The 20,610-nt window shown below is 38.7% G+C and overlaps 1 long non-coding RNA gene across 1 annotated transcript; it reads left to right on the top strand.

Moving 5' to 3' along the window:
- The first annotated feature begins 260 nt into the window (after nt 1-260).
- On the top strand, nt 261-17,807 carry LOC126074929 (uncharacterized). The gene is made up of 3 exons (XR_007517068.1): nt 261-319; nt 16,193-16,308; nt 16,667-17,807. It is a non-coding gene; the product is annotated as an uncharacterized LOC126074929 (long non-coding RNA).
- The last annotated feature ends 2,803 nt before the right edge of the window (nt 17,808-20,610 follow it).

The raw sequence follows: 20,610 nt of genomic DNA, 5'->3' as shown, positions 1-20,610 counted from the left end.
TTGCTTAAGATAAAAAGATATTTATTCTTTCGTTTTGACTTACCAGGCTTGTCATAGAAAGAAGACAATTAACATCATATGACAGAAAACAAACAAATCTCAAAATCCTTCTGTTTTACTAATTGCTTCAGTGCCTTCTTTAAGGTATAAAAGCCACCCTAGAAAAGAGGCCCCTTCATTTCCAGCAATATTCTTACTTACTACTTGTCTCTCTAACAGAAAGACACCTTATCCATCTCCAGGATTTCTTCAAGATCGATGCCTGACTTCATGACTTGAGTCATTTTCTTCTGAACAAAAGAATAAATCATCATACCTTGTAAGACCTTGTGTTTCCTTTGTATGTAAGTGTAATTATAGCTCCTCTTCTCCTGTATTTGGAGGGTTAGGGAGACTGGACTTTAAATGGTTTTATACACATCGTACATAGAGGTTTAAAACCATATGCTTCACTGTTCCATCGAGTACTCCTAACAGTTTCTAGGTATAATAAAAATAGGAAATAAAAGATATTTGTATTCAAGGACCTTATGTTTGAAAATAATTATATTTGTAACTAAGCTGAGAAGAACAGCCTAAGAAGAACTTGGTAGATGCTGTATAATGGATTCTTTTCTTTTCTATTTCAACCACAGAAAGATAAGTAGTATTTTCTCTGAAGTCTAGAAACACCCAGAAAACCTTTTCTTTTTCTAATCCTGATACAAAGAGGCACCACAAACACAGAATTTGGGGAAAAACAAAAAAAATAAAGGAATTTAGCCTTTTGGTCCCTTGGGTAATTTAAAGGGGCAGTTGTCTGCTATGACTGATCTCGTAACAGGGGGTGGAGATGTTTCCTACAGTTGGGTACAGCCTTTCTGATACTCCTTCTTAAGAAGCTCTTCATGGCTTTCCAAGGTAGCTGTCCCAGTGAAATTAGCCTGCAGGTTTTAAAACATTAAAATCCAGGAAGCTCACTTCCCTCAACCGTTCCTCCCCAACCTCCACTATTGTTTTCTACATTTTGTCTGCCAAGAATATATGAGAAGAAACGTGATCAAATAAAGGGAAGTACCCATGGCCCAAGTTTAGTGGACACCATGTCTAGACGTTCTGCAGAGAATACATTTACATCGTTGTGTAGGCTGCTCATGTAAACTGTTATTCCCTGGCACCTACACACTAGGGCAGCAGTCCAAACTTGTGAGTGGGCAGCCAGCCATACCAACAGATGGGCACAGGGATGACAGCCAAGGGACTATGTATGTGCATCAAGTATAGGTGTTGAGAACAGGAGTTCCAACTGAGAAGATCAAAATTACTGTCTCAAACTTGTGGTTAAGAGGTTGTCGATTCATGCCTTGTTTAGTATAAATGGACTGGAATTCAAGAGAATGGACAGATTTTGACAAAATCTTAAATTTATTTTTATTATTTGTAAAAACGTAAATATAGAAATAACAGACATTTACAATAAATCATTTGGTGGCATTTTCTGAGCAGAAAATGTTTCAGTGTTTCAGTAAGTTTTCATGATTATAAAAGCTTCCCCTGAAGAAATATAGAATTGAACCCTTTTATGAAATTACTTCATTTGTTATTAAACTCTATATGTACATTCAAATATACTATTTCAATATCATGTTATAACTCTTACGGAAATTTATCCTAACCCAAAAACTCAATGCCGTTGAGTCGATTCCTAACAGATCAATTAAATTGAATGTCCTACTTTAACCAGTCTGTGAAATTTCTAAAATGCCTGAGAATCCACTTTACATTCTTTTTGATGTAGGCAATATAGTTTAGAGGGGGTACTTTAATAGTGTTTTAAGTTTTTCTTTCTAAAAATAATTTCAAATCCTAAAGGTGTATGATTTGAATGGGAAATGGGGGAGAGGTAAGAGGAGTGAGATTCAGATTCCCTTAAAATCCCTAGTATGAACGGGGAAGGGAACATATGGGTTATATTACTTAACTTCTCTGTGCTTTTTTCCTAATTAGCGAAATTAGGGAATTGAACCAGTCTATGTCGAAAGTCCCCTCCAGCTCTAAAATTCTATATTTCTAATGCAAACAAATGAAATGGTGTTCTCCTTTTAAAACAGGAATCAAAAGTCTGAGTAGAAGTCTTCTCATGTTATTGTAATCCTGCAAGAAGACAGGGCACCACGATTCCTGCTACACCATCTGAGTTTTCCTGGATTTTTAAGCTTTTTGGGGAGTAAGGAAGTATTGATTCATCCCCAGTCTCTCAAAGCCCTTCAGAAACACACTCCCCTGTAAAAATATCTTTAAAACTTTTATTGAAGAATAGTATATACAGAAAGGGCACATATTATGAATGCATAGCTTGTGAATTTTCCTAAATTGAACACACCCATGAAAACAGCAACAGACCAAGAAACAGAACGTTACCAGCTGCAGTGCAGTGAATTACTTAATATGACCATTCTAGCCAGAGTCTTTGTGACTTCCTCACAATGATTGGGTGGGACTATGCAAATAGGGTGCTTGTGGCCCACAGAGGGGATTGGACAGCTTGGTGCTAATGCTAATAAGGTGCATGGAACCTGTGATGGTTAAGGTTATGTGTCAGCTTGGCTGGGCCATGATTTTAAGTGGTTTGACAGTTATGTAGTGATATAATTTGGCAGTTATGTAATGATGTAGTCATCTTTCATTTGTGATCTGATGTAATTATCCTCCATTTTGTGATATGCTGTATATCCTAGCCTCTAGGACTAAGAGGGTTATTGTTCCATGTGGGAGTAAGTTTTTTGTTATGTTAATGAGGCAGGATTAGTGTGGGAGGTACCTTGTGTCACTACCTTACTAGAGAGTATGACTCAAGTCACCACTCTTACCCTAGTCACCACCCTTACCATCCTTATTCAAGTCACATGCTTGTACCACCTTGCTCAAAAAAACAGTACCACCTTGCTCAAGTAAGGTGAATTTCCTTGAGGGCATTGTCTGCTATATATATATATATATATATATATATATATATATATATATATATATATACTCTGGAAAAGTTCTCTTTCTTGCTCTGGATCCTGCATCCAGCTTGTTATCCTCTGACCTCCAGTTCTTGGAACTTGAGCCAGCAGCCTATCGTCTGCCTTGATTTGCCAGCTTCTGCAGCCTGTTGTCTGACCCACCAGTTTGGGCTCATCAGCCCCTGCAATCACGTGAGTCAGGAGAAGGCTCAAACCTGCTGCCCGACCCATGAATTTGGGACTTGCCAGCCTCCATGATGGTGTGAACCACTTCCTTGATGGTGCTTGAGTTCTGTGAGATGTTGCAGTGAATTACAGAATCCAAAGATGGGAGGGAAAGTACTGAGGGGAGGAGGAATAGTTTGTGTTAGAGATGATAGAATGGTACAACAGTTTGGAAAAGTTGGACATTTGGGACATCTTTAACGTCCACCTCATAGGAATCAGTTTTGTGCTGGTCCTTCTAAAAGAAATTATTCATTCACCAGCACCCCAGAATGCACTGCTCCCTCCAGTTGCTACCCCCTCATAAGCAACCACTATCCTAACTTCAAACAATGTAGATGAGCCATAACTATCTTGCGAACTTTGTATAAATGGAGTAATACAGCATGAACTGTTTTGTGTCTGACTTCATTTACTCAACATTATGGTCATGAGATTCATCCATATTTTTGTATGTAGTTTTAGCATGTTCATTCTCATTGTAGCATAGGATTTCATTTGTGTATCTATTCGATTGTTGATGGGCACTTGGCTAGTTTCCAGATTTATAAATCGTATTCCTACTATGGAAACCCTGGTAGCATAGTGGTTAAGTGCTACAGCTGCTGACCAAAAGGTAGGCAGTTTGAATCGGGCAGGTGCTCCTTGGAAACTCTATGGGGCAGTTTTACTCTGTCCTATAGAGTCGCTATGAGTTGGAATAGACTCGATGGCACTGGGTTTGGTTTTTTTTTTATTCCTACTATAAATAGTATGTCTATGAACCTTCTAGCTTGGAAACCCTGCTGGCATAGTGGTTAAGAGCTATGGCTGCTAACCAAATGTTGGCAGTTTGAATCTACCTGGCTCTCCTTGGAAACCCTATGGGGGCAGATATACTCTGCCCTATGGGGTCACTATGAGTTCGAATTGACTAGAAGGCAATGGGTTTGGGTTTATGAACCTTCTAGTACATGTCTTTTAGTGAACATGTAATTCTTTGGGGTATATACTAAAGAATAGAATTGCTAGGGCATGGAGTACGCATCCATTTAGCTCTAGTAAATACTGCCCATTTTTCCAAGTGATTATAACCAATTTACACATCCACCACCAGTTTTTGAGAGTTCCAGTTGCTCCACACCTCCTCAATAATTGGTATTGCATGTTTTCTTTTTTTTAATTTCAGCTTTTCTGGTGAGTTTCACAGTGTGATTTTATTTTAACTTTTTTTAGGTGAAGTTTACATAACATAAAAATTAATCATTTTAAAGTGAACAGTGGCATTTAGTAAATCTCATTGTTGTGCAACAACCACCTCTATCTAGTTCCAAAATATGTTCATCACTCCAGAGGAAATCCCCCATACAATTTAAGCAGTTATCCCCCCATTCCTCTTTTCACTCAGCCCCTGGTAACCAGCAATCTTCATTCTATCTCTATGGATTTACGTATTCTGGATATTTCATACAAATGGAATCATATGTGATCTTTTGTGTCTGTCTTTTTAAATTTTGCATGATGTTTTCAAGGTTCATCCATATTGTAACATGTAAAGTACTTCATTCATTTTGTAATCCTGTTAAAATATATATACAACACAAAATTTGCCATTTTAGTCATTTTTAAGTATACCTTTCAGTGGCATTAATTCACAACATTGTGCAACCATCACCACTTTTTATTTCCAAAGCTTTTTCATCATCCCAAATAGAAACTCTGTACCCATTAAGCAATAATTCCCCATTCCCCTTGGCCTCAGCCCCTGGTAACCTCTGTCTCCATGTATTTTCCTATTTTAGATATTTCACATAAATAGGATCATGCAATATTTGTCCTTTTGTGACTGACTTATTTCACTCAGCATAATGTTTTCAAGATTCACTCATGTATCAGGACTTCATTTCTCTTTATGGCTGGAAAATATTCTCTTGTATGGATATATCACAATTTGTTTCTCCACTCATGTGTCAATGAACATTTGGGGTGGGTTTCCATCGTCTGGCTATTGTGAATACTGCTACTATAAACATGTGTACATGTATTTGTTTGAATATCTCTTTTCAATTCTTTTGGATATATACTTAGGAGTGAAACTGCTGGATTGTGTGGTCATTCTATATTTAACTTCTTGAGGAATCACCATACTGTTTTCCCAGGAGGTGAAGCATTTTCCATTCCCACCAGCAATGGTACAAGGGTTTCCATTTCTCCACATTCTTGCCAACATTTGTTATTTTTTTGTTTTGCTTTTATTATAGCAGTCCTAGTAAGTGCAAAGTAGTAGCTCATTCTGATTTTGATTTGCATTTCCCTAATGACTAATGATCTTGAGCATCTTTTCAGGTTTTTTTTTGGCCATTTGTATAGCTTCTTTGGAGAAATGTCTGTTCAAGTCCTTTGCCGATTTTTGTCTTTTTGTTGCTGAATTGTAAAAGCTCTTAATATATTCTGGGTACTAGATCCTTATCAGATACTGTTGTTGTTGTTAGGTGCTGTCAAATCAGTTCCAACTTGCAGCGACCCTATGCACAACAGAACGAAATGCTGCCCCCATCCTGCGCCATCCTTACAATCGTTATGCTTGAGCTCATTGTTGTATCCACTGTGTCAATCCACCTTGTTGAGGGTCTTCCTCTTTTCTGTTGACCGTGTACTTTGCCAAGTGTGATGTCCTTCTCCAGGGACTGATCCCTCCTGACAACATGTCCAAAGTGTGTAAGACACAGTCTCGCCATCCTTGCTTCTAAGGAGCATTCTGGTTGTATTTCTTCCAAGACATATTTGTTCATTCTTTCGGCAATACATGGTATGTTCAATATTCTTTGCCAACACCACAGTTCAAAAGTGTCAATTATTCTTTGGTCTTCCTTATTCATTGTCCAGCTTTCACATGCATGTGATGCAATTGAAAATACCATGGCTTGGGTCAGACCCACCTTAGTCTTCAAGGTGACATCTTTGCTTTTCAACACTTGAAAGAGGTCCTTTGCAGCAGATTTACCCAATGCAATGCGTCTTTTGATTTCTTGACTGCTGCTTCCATGGTGTTGATTGTGGATCCAAGTATAACAAAACCCTTGACAACTTCCATCTTTTCTCCATTTATCATGATGTTGCTTATTGGTCCATTTGCGAGGATTTTTGTTTTCTTTCTGTTGAGATACAACCCATACTGAAGGCTGTAGTCTTGTTGCTGGAACCTCTACACCTTTAATTAAATAAGGTTCTTGCCTCTCACTGGTCAAGAATGAACAGGTAAGGCACGGAGAATTTTTCAAATCTTTATTAAAAGAGCCTTGAAAGCAGAGACAAGGAGGGCCTAGGCAATGCGTACCCCCGTCTCACAAAACAAAGGACTTGCATGGGTTTTAAGAATTCTTGAGCAGGGCGGGTGGGGGGAAGATTCATGTTTATTCAGAGGCATAGGTGGGGTTTTCAAGCAAGCGGAATGGGTATAGGTTAACTAAGGTGCGCGTGCAGCAGCTTTTTAAGATGGCTTTAAGACGGCTCCTGTCCCGGAGGCTTCTCGGATCTGTAGCAGGACTTATTATGGGGTGTCACACCTGCACAGTTGCCTGTTCCCCAAGTTCAATTCCCCAGCTGCAGCTGCAGCCCCTCACTGCCCCTGGTGGAAGGTCACACAGCGGTCACAGGTAGATTTCTGCACATGTCCCTGGGGCTGGTTTCATCCAGCTGCTTCTGAAAGACAACTTTAAGGAAGTTTCCAGGCTGTTTTCTGATACCCTGTCCAATTGTTTTGGGGAATGGCTTTGTTTCTGCACCCTGGCCTATTTCCTGTTACTTCGTTACTTTAATTTGATTATGTGAATTGCAGATTTGGGGGCCCTTCTGTTCCCTGTCTTAGTCTCTGATCTTCATTAGTAAGTGCTTCAAGTCCTCTTCACTTTCAGCAAGCAAGGTTGTGTCATCTGTATATTGCAGGTTGTTAATGAGTCTTCCTCCAATCCTGATGCCCCATTCTTCTTGACACAGTCCAGCTTCTCGGATTATTTGTTCAGCATCCGGATTGAATAGGCATGGTGAAAGAATACAACCCTGATGCACACCTCTCCTGACTTTAAACCAATCAGTATCCCCTTGTTCTGTCCGAACAACCACCTCTTGATCTATAGAAAGGTTCCTCATGGGCACAATTAAGTGTTCTGGAATTCCCATTCTTCGCAATGTTATCCATAATTTGTTATGATCCACACAGTCGAATGCCTTTGCATAGTCAATAAAACACAGGTAAACATCCTTCTGGTATTCTCTGCTTTCAGCCAGGATCCATCTGACATCGGCAATGATAATCTCTGATTCTACGTCCTCTTCTGAAACTGGCCTGAATTTCTGGCAGTTCTCTGTCGATATACTGCTACAACAGTTTTTGAATGATCTTCAGCAAAATTTTGCTTGCGTGTGATATTAATGATATTGTTCTGCAATTTCTGCATTTGGTTGAATCATCTTTCTTGGGAATAGGCGTAAATATGGATCTCTTCCAGTCAGTTGGCCAGGAAGCTGTCTTCCACATTTCTTGGCATAGATGAGTGAGCAACTCCAGTGCTGCATCCATTTGTTGAAACATGTCAATTGATATTCCATCAATTCCTGGAGCCTTGTTTTTTGCCAATGCCTTCAGAGCAGCTTGAACTTCTTCCTTTAGTACCATCAGTTCCTGATCATATGCTACCTCTTGAAATGGTTGAACATCGACTAATTCTTTTTGGTACAATGACTCTGTGTATTCCTTCCATCTTCTTTTGATGCTTCCTGCGTCATTTAGTATTTTCCCCATAGAATCCTTCACTATTGCAATTCGAGGCTTGAATTTTTTTCCTCAGTTCTTTCAGCTTGAGAAACACTGAGTATGTTCTTCCCTTTTGGTTTTGCACATGTCATTATAATACTTTACTTTGTCTTCTCGAGCTGCCCTTCGAAATCTTCTGTTCAGTTCTTTTACTTCATCATTTCTTCCTTTTGCTTTAGCTACTCAAAGGTTCATAAGCAAGTTTCAGAGTCTTCTCTGATGTCTGCCTTGGTCTTTTCTTTCTTTCCTGTCTTTTCAATGACCTCTTGCATGATCTTCATGCATGATGTCCTTGATGTCATTCCACAACTCATCTAGTCTTCCGTCACTAGTGTTCAATGCATTAAATCTATTCTTCAAATGGTCTCTAAATTCAGGTGGGATATACTCAGTGTCATATTTTTGCTCTGTGGACCTGCTCTGATTTTCTTCAGTTTCAGCTTGAACTTACATATGAGCAATTGATGGTCTGTTCCACAGTCGGCCCCTGGTCTTGTTCTGACTGATGATATTCAGCTTTTCCATCGTCTCTTTCCACAGATTAGTCAGTTTGATTCCTGTGTGTTCCATCTGGTAAGGTCCATGTGTACAGTCGCCATTTAGGTTGGTGAAAGAAGGTGTTTGCCGTGAAGAAGTCATCGGTCTTGCAAAATTCTATCATTTGATCTCCGACATTGTTTCTATCACCAAGGGTGTGTTTTCCAACTACCAATCTTTGTTTCCAACTTTCGCATTCCAATCACCAGTAATTATCAATGCATCCTGATTGCATGTTTAATCAATTTCAGACTGCAGCAGCTGATGAAAATCTTCTGTTTCTTCATCTTTGGCCCTAGTGGTTGGTGCGTAAATTTGAATAATAGTCCTATTAACTGGTCTTCCTTGTAGGCATATGGATATTATCCTATCACTGACAGCATTGTACTTCAGGATAGATCTTGAAACGTTCTTTTTGACAATGTATGCGACAGCATTCCTCTTCAAGTTGTCATTCCCCGAATAGTAGACTGTATGATTGTCCAATTCAAAATGGCCAATACCAGTCCATTTCAGCTCACTAATGCCTAGGATATCGATGTTTATGTCAGATATTGTGATTTGCAAATATTTTCTCTCATTCTGTAGGTTGTACTTCCACTTTCTTTTTTATTCTGCTTTAAGTGCAATGGGTTTTTTTTTTTAAGTGAAAGTTTACAAATCAAATCAGTCTCTCACACAAAAACTTATATACACCTTCCTATATACTCCCAGTTGGTCTCCCCCTAATGAGACAGCCCACTCCCTCCCTCCACTCTCTCTTTTTGTGTCAGTTTCACCAGCTTCGAACCCCCTTTACCCTCTCATCTACCCTCCAGGCAGGAGATGCCAACATAGTCTCAAGTGTCCACCTGATCCAAGAAGCTCACTCCTCACCAGCATCCCTCTCCAACCCATTGTCCAGTCCAATCCATGTCTGGAGAGTTGGCTTTGGGAATGGTTCCTGTCCTGGGCTAACAGAAGGTCTGGGGGCCATGACCATTGGAGTCCTTCTAGTCTCAGTCAGACCATTAAGTCTGGTCTTTTTATGAGAATTTGGGGTCTGCATCCCACTGCTCTCCTGCTCCCTCAGGGGTTCTCTGTTGTGTTCCCCGTCAGGGCAGTCATCGGTTATAGCCAGGCACCATCTAGTTCTTCTGGTCTCAGGCTGATGTAGTCTCTGGTTTATGTGGTCCTTTCTGTCTCTTGGGCTCATAATTACCTTGTGTCCTTGGTGTTCTTCATTCTCCTTTGATCCAGGTGGGCTGAGACTCATTGATGCATCTTAGATGGCCACTTGCTAGCGTTTAAGACCCCAGACGGCACTCTTGAAAGTGGGATGCAGAATGTTTTCTTAATAGATTTTATTATGCCAATTGACTTAGGTGTCCCCTGAAACCATGGTCCTCAAACCCCCACCTCTGCTACCCTGGCCTTCGAAGTATTCAGTTTATTCAGGAAACTTCTTTGCTTTTTGTTTAGTCTAGTTGTGCTGACCTCACCTATATTGCGTGTTGTCTTTCCTGTCACCTAAATTAGTTCTTATCTACTATCTAATTAGTGAATACCCCATCCCACCCTCCCTCCCTCCACCCCCCTCATAACCATCAAAAAATATTTTCTTCTCTGTTTAAACTATTTCTCGAGTTCTTATAATAGTGGTCTTATTCAATATTTGTCCTTTTGCAACTGACTAATTCCACTCAGCATAATGCCTTCCAGATTCCTCCATGTTATGAAATGTTTCACAGAATCATCACTGTTCTTTATCAATGCATATAATTCCATTGTGTGAATACACCATAATTTATTTATCCATTCATCTGTTGATGGGCACCTTGGTTGCTTCCAACTTTTTGCTATTGTAAACAGTGCTGCAATGAATATGGGTGTGCATATATCTGTTTGTGTAAAGGCTCTTATTTCTCTAGGATATATTCCAGGGAGTGGGATTGCTGGATTATATGGTAGTTCTATTTCTAGATATTTAAGGAAGTGCTGAATCGATTTCCAAAATGGTTGTACCATTTTACATTCCCACCAACAGTGTATGAGTGTTCCAATCTCTCTACAACCTCTCCAACATTTTTTGTTTTGTGTTTTTTGGATTAATGCCAGCCTCGTTGGAGTGTGATGAAATCTTATTTTAGTTTTGATTTGCATTTCTCTAATGGCTAATGATCGTGAACATTTCTTTGTGTACTGTTAGCTACCTGAATGTCTTCTTTAGTGAAGTGCCTGTTCATCTCTTTTGCCCATTTTTTAATTGGGTATTTGTCTTTTTGCAGTTGAGTTTTTGCAGTATCATGTAGATTTTAGAGATCAGGTGTTGATCGGAAATGTCATAGCTAAAAACTTTTTCCCAGCCTGTAGGTAATCTTATTACTCATTCAGTGAAGTCTTTGGATGAGCATAGGTATATGATTTTTAGGAGCTCCCAGTTATCCAGTTTTTCTTCTGCCTTGTTGGTAATGTTTTGTACACAGGTATTAGGGCTCCTAACGTTGTCCCTATTTTTTCTTCCATGATCTTTATCATTTTAGATTTTATATTTAGGTCTTTGATCCATTTTGAGCTTGTTTTGTGCATGAAGTGAGGTATGGGTCTTGTTTAATTTTTTTGCAAATGGATATCCAGTTATGCCAGCACCCTTTGTTAAAAAGACTGTTTTTTCCCCATCTAACTGTTTTGGGGCCTTTGTCAAATATCAGCTGCTCATATGTGGATGGATTTATGTCTGGATTCTCAATTCTGTTCCACCGGTCTATGTATCTGTTGTTGTACCAGTACCAGGTTGTTTTGACTACTGTGGTGGTATAATAGGTTCTAAAATCAGGTAGAGTGAGGCCTCCCACTTTGTTCTTCTTTTTCAGTAATGCTTTGCTTATCTGGGGCCTCTTTCCTTTCCTTATGAGGTTGGTGATTTGTTTCTCCATCTCATTAAAGAATGTCGTTGGGATTTGGATTGGAATTGCATTAAGGGTACAGATCGCTTTTGGTAGAATAGACATTTTTATAATGTTAAGTCTTCCTATCCATGAGCAAGGTATGTTCTTCCACTTATGTAAGTCTCTTTTGGTTTCTTGCAGAAGTGTACTGTAGTTTTCTTTGTATAAGCTTTTACATCTCTGGTAAGATTTATTCCTAAGTATTTTATCTTCTTGGGGGCTACTGTAAATTGTATTTATTTGTTTATTTCCTCTTCAATGTTCTTTTTGTTGGTGTAGAGGAATCCAACTGAATTTTTGTACTTCCACTCTTTGATAAGTTCTTTGTTGTACAAATTTTTTTTTTTAACTTTGATGAATCCCAATTTATCTATTTTCTCTTTTGTTGCTCATCCTTATGGTGTCATATCTAAGACTCCACTGCCAAATCTCAGGTCATGAAGATTTATCCTTCTGTTCACTTTAAAGAGTTCTGTGGTTTTAGTTCTTATATTTGAATCATCAGTTAATTTTTAGTTAGTTTCTGTATTGTTGTGAGGTACAGGTCCAACTTTATTCTTTTGCATGTGTCTGTTGAGTTGTCACAGGACCGTTCATTGAAAAGACTATTCTTTCCCCCATTGAATTATCAAATTACCAGCCTCACCAGATTCCTCATGTTCGAGTTAAGGCATTGAATGCAAAAGCATGGGACCCTGAGAATTTGAGTAAGTGTATATAGAAGGATTAGAATAATTCAGAATATACTGAATCTCCCAACTCCATTGAGTCTCCCTTTCCAGCTGAATCTGATGAGGCTCATTTTGCCTTGCTTAAAGACTCTGTAAAGACCTGGCCTGATGAGAATTGTTTTCTTCATACCTTACTTCCTCCACCCCTAATTGAGTCTGCTTATTTATCTATTTTGATATATGTATATATAGCTATATATATGTTCGCATATATATAACTACCAAAAAAAAAAACAAAAAACCCTTTGCTGTCAAGTTGATTCTGACTCATAGTGACCCTATAGGACAGAGTAGAACTGTTCCATAGAGTTTCCAAGGACTGGCTGGTGGATTCAAACTGCCAACCTTTTTGTTATCAGCCGTAGCTAACTGTAGCTCTTAACCACTGCACCACAGGGGCTCCATACATAACTACATATCCATCCATATGTATATAACTATTTATGATTGATTGACAGACAGATAGATAGGTAGATAGATAGATAAATAGATCTTAGCATATCTTGGGGTGGATAGAGTGTAATAACAAAATCAAACAAGAGAGAGACTGCCTATACACTAAAGAACTGTAGAATTATGCTAATTTATATTCACAAACTTTGGAAATGTATTCTGAGGGTGTTAGATAAAAGAGGATAGGGCATAATTTTAGATCAGGCTAAATTTTTGGGGCCCATTTACTCAAGCAGCTGGGAACGGTTCTAATGGTTTACTGAAACCTAACTACATGAAGGTGAGATAACAGAAATTCCTTAATATATTGTCAAGGAAGAAATCTAAATATTGGGGAAAACAGCATTTTGGAGTAGATTGATCATACACAGACTGCTCACCCAACTCTTATGTTCCCTTAGAGAGCCCAGAAGATACTTCTTTGACGAAAGCCTTTAATTCATGGGTAATGGTATGTACGTTTCCCCACCTACATTGGTGGAACATATTGATGAGTGGGGAGTGCCAACATTTACAAACAAACATTATACTGGCTAGCCTATATAGCATGGGGATATGTTGGCTGAAATGGGCTCCTGGTTTTATTGGTAACTTAAATTGGGAATAGCGAGGTCCCAGAACAGGAAAAGACAAGTATAAAGTGAAGGCACACCCAGGCAAATGTGGGTGCGGCAGCAGAACAGGAGTGATAAATAGAACAAGCTCCTCAAGAATCTGTGTTAGAGGCTATTTGAGTATTTGATCCCAAGAACCAAAATAGATGGTCAGCCCATTAAGTATCTGTTGTTGTTGTTGTTAGGTGCCATTGAGTAGTTTCTGATTTGTAGTGACCCCATATACAACAGAAAGAAACACTGCCCGGTCCCGCACCATCCTCACAATCACTGTTATGCTTGAGCCCAAAAGGAACTACTTTATCGAAATAACCAAAAACTTCTGAATCTGGTGAACAGACTTGTCTGAGCCTTGATGGTGGATATTCAGAGCCACTCACCCAATTCCTGAACCTAAGTCAGTTCAGTGATCCATAGTCTTTTTTCTGAAGGAAGAATGGGTACCCTTGGAGAAAGAACCCTGAAACAACATGTATGAATCTTCCACCTGGACTTTCCCAGAGCCGCCAACAGTCATTTATTAATGTAGGTGTACACTGCAAAGGCAAACACCCAAATGTTTTGGGGTAATTGGAAACTAACTCTGAACTATAATTCCTGAATGAAACTAAGGTTTACAGGACAGAATAGGATCACTACCTCATTTCCTTTAATTTAAAATATATATGTATTTTATTGAGTTTTTTGGTGAAAGTTTACATGGAAAATTAGGTTCTCACTTAACAATTTCTATACATAAGTTTCAGTGACATTGGTTACATTCTTCACAACATATCAGCATTCTTGTTACTTCCATTTCGGTTGTTCGGTTTCCTTTAATCTAGCTTCTCTTCCCCCCCACCCCCCCAGCTTTCTCATCTTTGATTTAAGGTAAATGCTAACTGGTTTCATCTAGATGATTGTTTTGAGGAGCACAGTACTCACCAGTGATACTGTTTATTGGCCAATCTGTCATTTGGCTAAAAGGTGAGCTTTGGGAGTGGTTCAAGTTCCAAGTTTAAAGAGTATCTCAGTGCTATAGTCTTGGGAGTTCATCCAGGCTCTACTGGTCCAGTAAGTCTGACCATTTTTTAGAAATTTGAGTTTTGTTCCACTTTTTTCTCCAGTTCTGTCTGGGACTATCTATTGGGTCCCTGGTCAGAATGGTCAGTAGTAGTAGGTGGGCACCATCTAGTTCTCCTGGTCTCAAGGTAGGTGATATCATTGTTCATGTAGACTATTGTTTCCATAGACTTTCTTCTTTGAGTCTTTGATTTCCTTCTTTCTCTTTAGCTCCAGATGAGTACAGACCAATCACCTCCTTTAATCTTTAACTGTTACTCGGTAAGGCTTTCCCTGACCACCTTATTTAGAAGTGTGAGCAATTCCACATCTAGAACCCCTTATCTTCCTTCTGTGATTTATTTTTTACTCTACAGGGGTTTTTTTTTTTTTTTGCCTTCTTATTTATTTAGTTGTCTGTTTCCTTCCTTTAGGATATAAACTTCACAGGGCAGAGATTTTTGTCTGTTTTGTTCCTAGTTGTATCTCAAGTACCTAGAACAATGCCTGGCATATGGTAGACATTCAGTAAGTACTTACAAAAAAAATAAAAAGGGGAAATAAAGTTTTGACCTGACTTTGCTTCACATAGGCTCAGTAAGACCTTGAACCCAGACTGTATTTATTTCCTGTGTTGTTAAGAGCATAAAGGAATAAATGAACTCAAAAACCAAAAGCATACCCACACTGACTGTTTGTTATGGCAAGAGAAAGAGCTATTATGGCAGGAAGGGTCATATTTAGAGCCTTTGGAGCATTCCCTTTGCACTCTTCTATACGAATAAGTCACCAAAAAACAATACCCCATCCCTGAGGGAACACAGAGATAAGGGTCATCATAAAAACCTAAAAGAGGCAGGGATAATGATTCTTTTCACATCCTTGTTTAATTCATCTGCATGGTCAATAAAGCCAACGGATGTCTTCAAAAAGACAGTGTATCATCATAAATTTAATTCTCTTTATAGAAGAAGAAGCAAGACAGTGAGCTAATGTCCGTGGGATTTACCCAGCATGTATCCATCACTCAGAAGTACCTGGCCTCATAGAATGGTGGAATAGTTTATTGGAGACTTAATAATACATGTACTTGATAGATTGGCATGTTCTCTTACGGGATACAGCTAATATTCTGAGCCAGCAGCTAATTCTACCACAGCTAGAATAGATGGATTCAGGGACTAAGAGGTGGACGTAAGAGTGGAACCTTCACTATTACTGTAATGATATACCTGAAAAATGTTTGTTTCCCATCCCAGTGATACTGGGCTCTGGCATAGAGGTCTTAGCATGCAAAGGAGGAATGCTTCCATCAGAGGTAAAAAGTTGGTTTTAATTATAAGCAGAGGATTACATGGACAATTCAGGCTTGTCATACCAGTGGGTAACAAGTAGAAGAAAATAATATATTGTTTCCTCAGGTGAAAGCTCCTGACAACTAAGGGAAAATAAGGTTACCACTACATAAAGAGTGAAGAAAGAGTATGCATAGATTCTAGAAGATATGTTGGAGCACCTCCAGTGGTGAAAATTACACTAACCCTGTATATGCAGGGCCATTAAGGGCTCAACTCCTTCAGGAATGATGGTCTGAGTTATCCCACTGATTTAAGAATCCCAAGCAGCTGAAGTGCTAGATGAAGGCAAAGGTGATATGGAATGTGTAGTAAAGAAGGAAAACCATCACATCTACCCTGGCCTTGTGATTCATTATATAAATGAGGACACTAACATCTAACTCTGTTTTAGTCTTTGGTGAATCAGGTATATATTTATACATTTTAATTAATCTCCCTTTTCTCTTCAATTCCCCTTTTTCCCACTATTTTTTATATATATTCTATGTAAGTTACTTTGGTAATTAATTTTACCACTTGATCCATAGGTTTCAGAATATTGAGATGGAATTGTGATGAAACTAGAAAAAAGTGCCTATCATTCTGACATTCTGACTTGGCAGTGGATGTAGTGAACGATGAGTTGACCATTTTGGGGAAGGAGGTGAGCACATTTGCCATTGCACTGGGTCTTACTCACTATGTTAGTTAGAATCATTTCTTTCTTTCCAAGATTATTTTTCCCTCTCTCCCTCCAGCTCTCACTCCCCTCCCTCCCTCCAGCTCTCGTTCCCCCCTTTCCTGCCTTTCTTCCTTCCATTTTTTGAAGTCTTTAAGTAGGGGAAGAAGATTATATGTTGGTATTAGGCAGTCAAAGGAGTGAAATATAGAGCTGGGGCAGACACTTGTAATTCATTTTGCCACTCGATATCTGAACCCTCAGTATTTAGAGAACCCATCACTTTATAAAGCAGAGCCTGCCACCCACTAAGCTGAAAATGCAAAACACATTTTTTTTTCAGATATCTTGCACCTAAGTGAGGACTGTGAGTGAGACTGTATCATTTAGTTGCATCTACCAATTCAAAGTCTTGGGAGCAACACAAAGACACAAGTCATGGCACTCTGAAGATAGGTGCCAACTGTGGCAGTTTCCTGAACCAGCAAGGGCCGTGGTTCTAGCAGTCCTCTCCTGTGCCCAGAGTCAATGCTACCGGCAGGTCAGCGTGCCCGGCTATGGTGCTGTGCCATCTTCCCTGGAGCAATACTGCAGGTGATTTGGGGTTCTCTGTCTCCTGGTTGGGTGGCCCCAAAGCAGTGGCATGCTGGAGCCAGATGTACCAGCTTGAAAAAGCAGATTGTTAAATTTTGAGAAATTGTGTGAACTGGTTGTTAAATGTAATTACTAAAAATTGAATTATAGAAACTTATAATTCAGCAGATTATAATAAAAGCAAAGGGAATAAATACTCAAAATTCTATAATTTCCTAATTATATTCTATGTTTATTACTATCAGTGGTTTTAAGGTTATTTATTTCCTTTGCATCTGTGTGATACATCTCTTCCCAGCTCCATGTTTAGTGGCACCACATTGAGAGCTTGAATCTGGACATGGTAGGAGTGTTTATACCATGGAAATTGGCATAGGCCATACCTCAGGGCTTGAGTTATTGTTTTGTTGATTATCTAGGCTTTAAGTGATGGAGAAATGTATAGATTAAACTTAATAGTGTGTCATGCCATTACTTATAAATAGCACAAAAATTGAGGAAACACGTTTTTCCTGGAGAGCTGGTTGTTAAACATTCACCAGCACACCACTGCCAAAAAGCCTTATTTTCTGAACCTCCCAGAGATTATAAAAGAAGCGAATTATCCTTTTAATAAAATCCTTTTATGAATAAATCAGCCAGAGTATGTTTCTAAGAATAAGAACCCTTATGGATGTATTGTTCAATCTGTAGTAGGACGGGTATCTTTTTAGTAGCATGTGCCAAAAATCTCTATAATGAGCCTTATTTCAAGGGAGAGTAGGATTCTGCCTTTCATTCTGATGCTTGACCTTGGCTTATGACATGAATATCCCTACCTTCCAGACAGTAGTCCAATTCCTATTTAAAACTGTTAATCTTTCTATACTCCCCATCTTAACTACAACGTCTCTTCCACAGATTATGACATGCCTATTGTGCCCCAAGTGTGAGGTTATATTCTAATGTGGAACTACTTTGCATATTGTTGAAGAATTAAGCTACTTGTTTTAAAAGTCATGTGTATTAAGCACCTACTTTTGCAAAACACTGCTTATCCCAAATACTGGTACCCAGCTTTTTCTGTGGAACCCCAATTTTCTTCCAATAATTGTATTTTTGCTTAAGCTAGACACAGTTGATTTCTATTGTTTGTGATGAGGAAGCAAAGTGATATAACCAGATTTCAAAACTACACTAATCAAGGATTTCTTAGGACACAAAAAGTACAAAACATAAAAGAAAAAATGAACTTCATCAAATCTAGAATCTTTTGCTCTTTGAAAGGCACTGTTAAGAAAATGATAAAGGCAAGTGGCAGTTCTCTCAAGAAGAAAAAAATTCTTTTTTCATGAGTAAATTTCAACTCATAGTGACCCTATAGAACAGAGTAGAACTGCCTGTAATCTTTACCGGAGCAGACTACCACATCTTTGTTCCGTGGGGCAGCTGGTGGGTTCGAACTACCAACTTTTATGTTAGCAGCCAAGTGCTTAAATACTGTGCCACCAGGTCTCCTTCAAGAAGAAACAGATAACCTGAATTGTCCTATAACTATTTAAAAAAAAATAAATTTGTAGTCAAAGACCTTATATCAAGGAAAACTGCAGGCACAGTTGGCTTCCCTGGTAATCCTACTTAACACAACTCTTCCAGAAAATAGAAGAGGAGTGAGGTTAGCATTACCTTGATACCAAAAGCAGACAAAGACAGTACAAGAAAAGAAGACAACAAACCAATATCCCTTATGAACATACACACAAAAATCCTTAACAAAATAAATACTTAGTAAATCACATCCAGCAATATATAAAAAGGGTAATACTACATCAAGACCAAATGGGCTTTATCCCAGGAATGCAGGTTATGTTCCAGATTCTAAAATCAATCAGTGCAATTCACCATGTCAACCGACTGAAGAAGAAAAACCATATGATCATCTCAATAGATACAGAAAAAGACTGACAAAATTCAACATCTATTAATGATTTAAAAAAAAAAAACTAGCAATAAAAGGGACATTTCTCAATCTGAGAAAGGGCATCTATGAAAAACCTATAGCTAACATCATACTTCCTGGTGAAAAGACTAAATGCTTTCCCCCAAAGATAAGGAATAAGGCAAGGATGCGCACCACTCCTATTCAACATCATACTTTATGGAGGTCCTAGCCAGTACAATGTTGTTGTTGTTGTATGCTTTCAAGTCAATTCTGACTCATAGCACCCTATAGGACAGAGTAGAACTGCCCCACAAGGTTTCCTAGACTATAATCTTTAGGAGCCGATTGCCATGTCTTTTCTCCTGTGGAACATCTGGGTGGGTTCAAATCGCCAACCATTTGGTTAGTAGCCAAGTACTTAATCATTTATGCCACCAGGCATCCTAACAAGTGCACTAAAAATAAATAAAAGACATACAGATTGGAAAGGAAGAACCAAAACTATCTCTATTTACAGAGGGCATGATTGTCTGCACAGAAAATCCAAAAGAGTTCATAAAAGAGCTACTAAAACTAGTAAGTGAGTTTAGCAAGGTCATATGTATAAAAATCAGTCATATTTTTATATACTCACAATGAACAATTAGAAAATTATATTTTAAAAATATCATTTAAAATAGCACCAAATTGTATACCAACATTCATTGCAGTACTATTCACAAGAGCCATAAGGTAGAAACAATCTAAACGCCCATCAACAGATGAATGGGTAAACAAAATTTGATACATAGAATGGAATACACACAATGTAGGCATACGACGGAATTCTACTCAGCCAGTAGAAGTCTCGATACATGCTATAATATGGATGGAGCTTGAAGACATTATGCTGAGTGAAATAAGTCAATCACAAAAGGGCAAATATTGTATGACCTCACGTATATAAAAAGACAAATGTATAGAGACCAAAGTTCATTAGTGCTTACCAGAGATGGGAGGGAAGGGAAAGGGGAGAGGGTTACTGCTTATGAAGTACTCAGTAACGTTTTACGACAGTGGAAAAATCACATTGATTAAGGGTAGCGTTGCCCAGCTGATTATTGTAAGTGCTGTCAATAACTTGTACACCTCTAAAAAGTTGAATGGGCAAAAGTGTGATAGATATATTTAAAACAACAACAAAAGGGTAGCTACTGAGGCTGTTTAGGTACAACTGAACACCCTGTGGAAGCCCTGTAATGGTTAAAAGCTACAGCCGCTAACCAAAAGTCAGCAGTTCAAATCCACCAGGTGTTCCTTGGAAACCCTATGGGGCAGTTCTACTCTGTCCTATAGGGTCGCTGTGAGTTGGAATCGACTGGATGGCAAAGGGTTTGGTTTTTTATTATGGGGTGGGGGTTTGAATACCTTATGGGATTTGGTTCCTTGGTTTGGAGGTTTAGAGTTATGGTTTCATGGGACATCTCAATTAATTGACCTAATAAAGTTTTTAGTTCTTTCATAGCGCCTGGGGTCCTAAAAGTTTGCAAGTGGCCATCCAAGGCACAACAATTGGTCTCTATTCACCTGGAAAAACAGAAGAAGGAGAGTCAGGAATAGGGAGAGAATATGGAATGTGTGGCTAACTGCCTCCATGGACAACTGCCTCTTTTTCCCATGAGACCAGAAGAACTGAACGGTGCCTGACTACCACTACTAAACATTTTGCCTAAAATATATATAACCAATAATACCATGTATGGGAAAGGATGTGATGCAAATGAAATTCTCAT

Source organism: Elephas maximus, chromosome 4 (genome assembly GCF_024166365.1).
Source record: "Elephas maximus indicus isolate mEleMax1 chromosome 4, mEleMax1 primary haplotype, whole genome shotgun sequence".
Taxonomy (NCBI): Eukaryota; Metazoa; Chordata; class Mammalia; order Proboscidea; family Elephantidae; genus Elephas; species Elephas maximus.
This window is presented reverse-complemented; position numbering and strand designations above follow the sequence as displayed.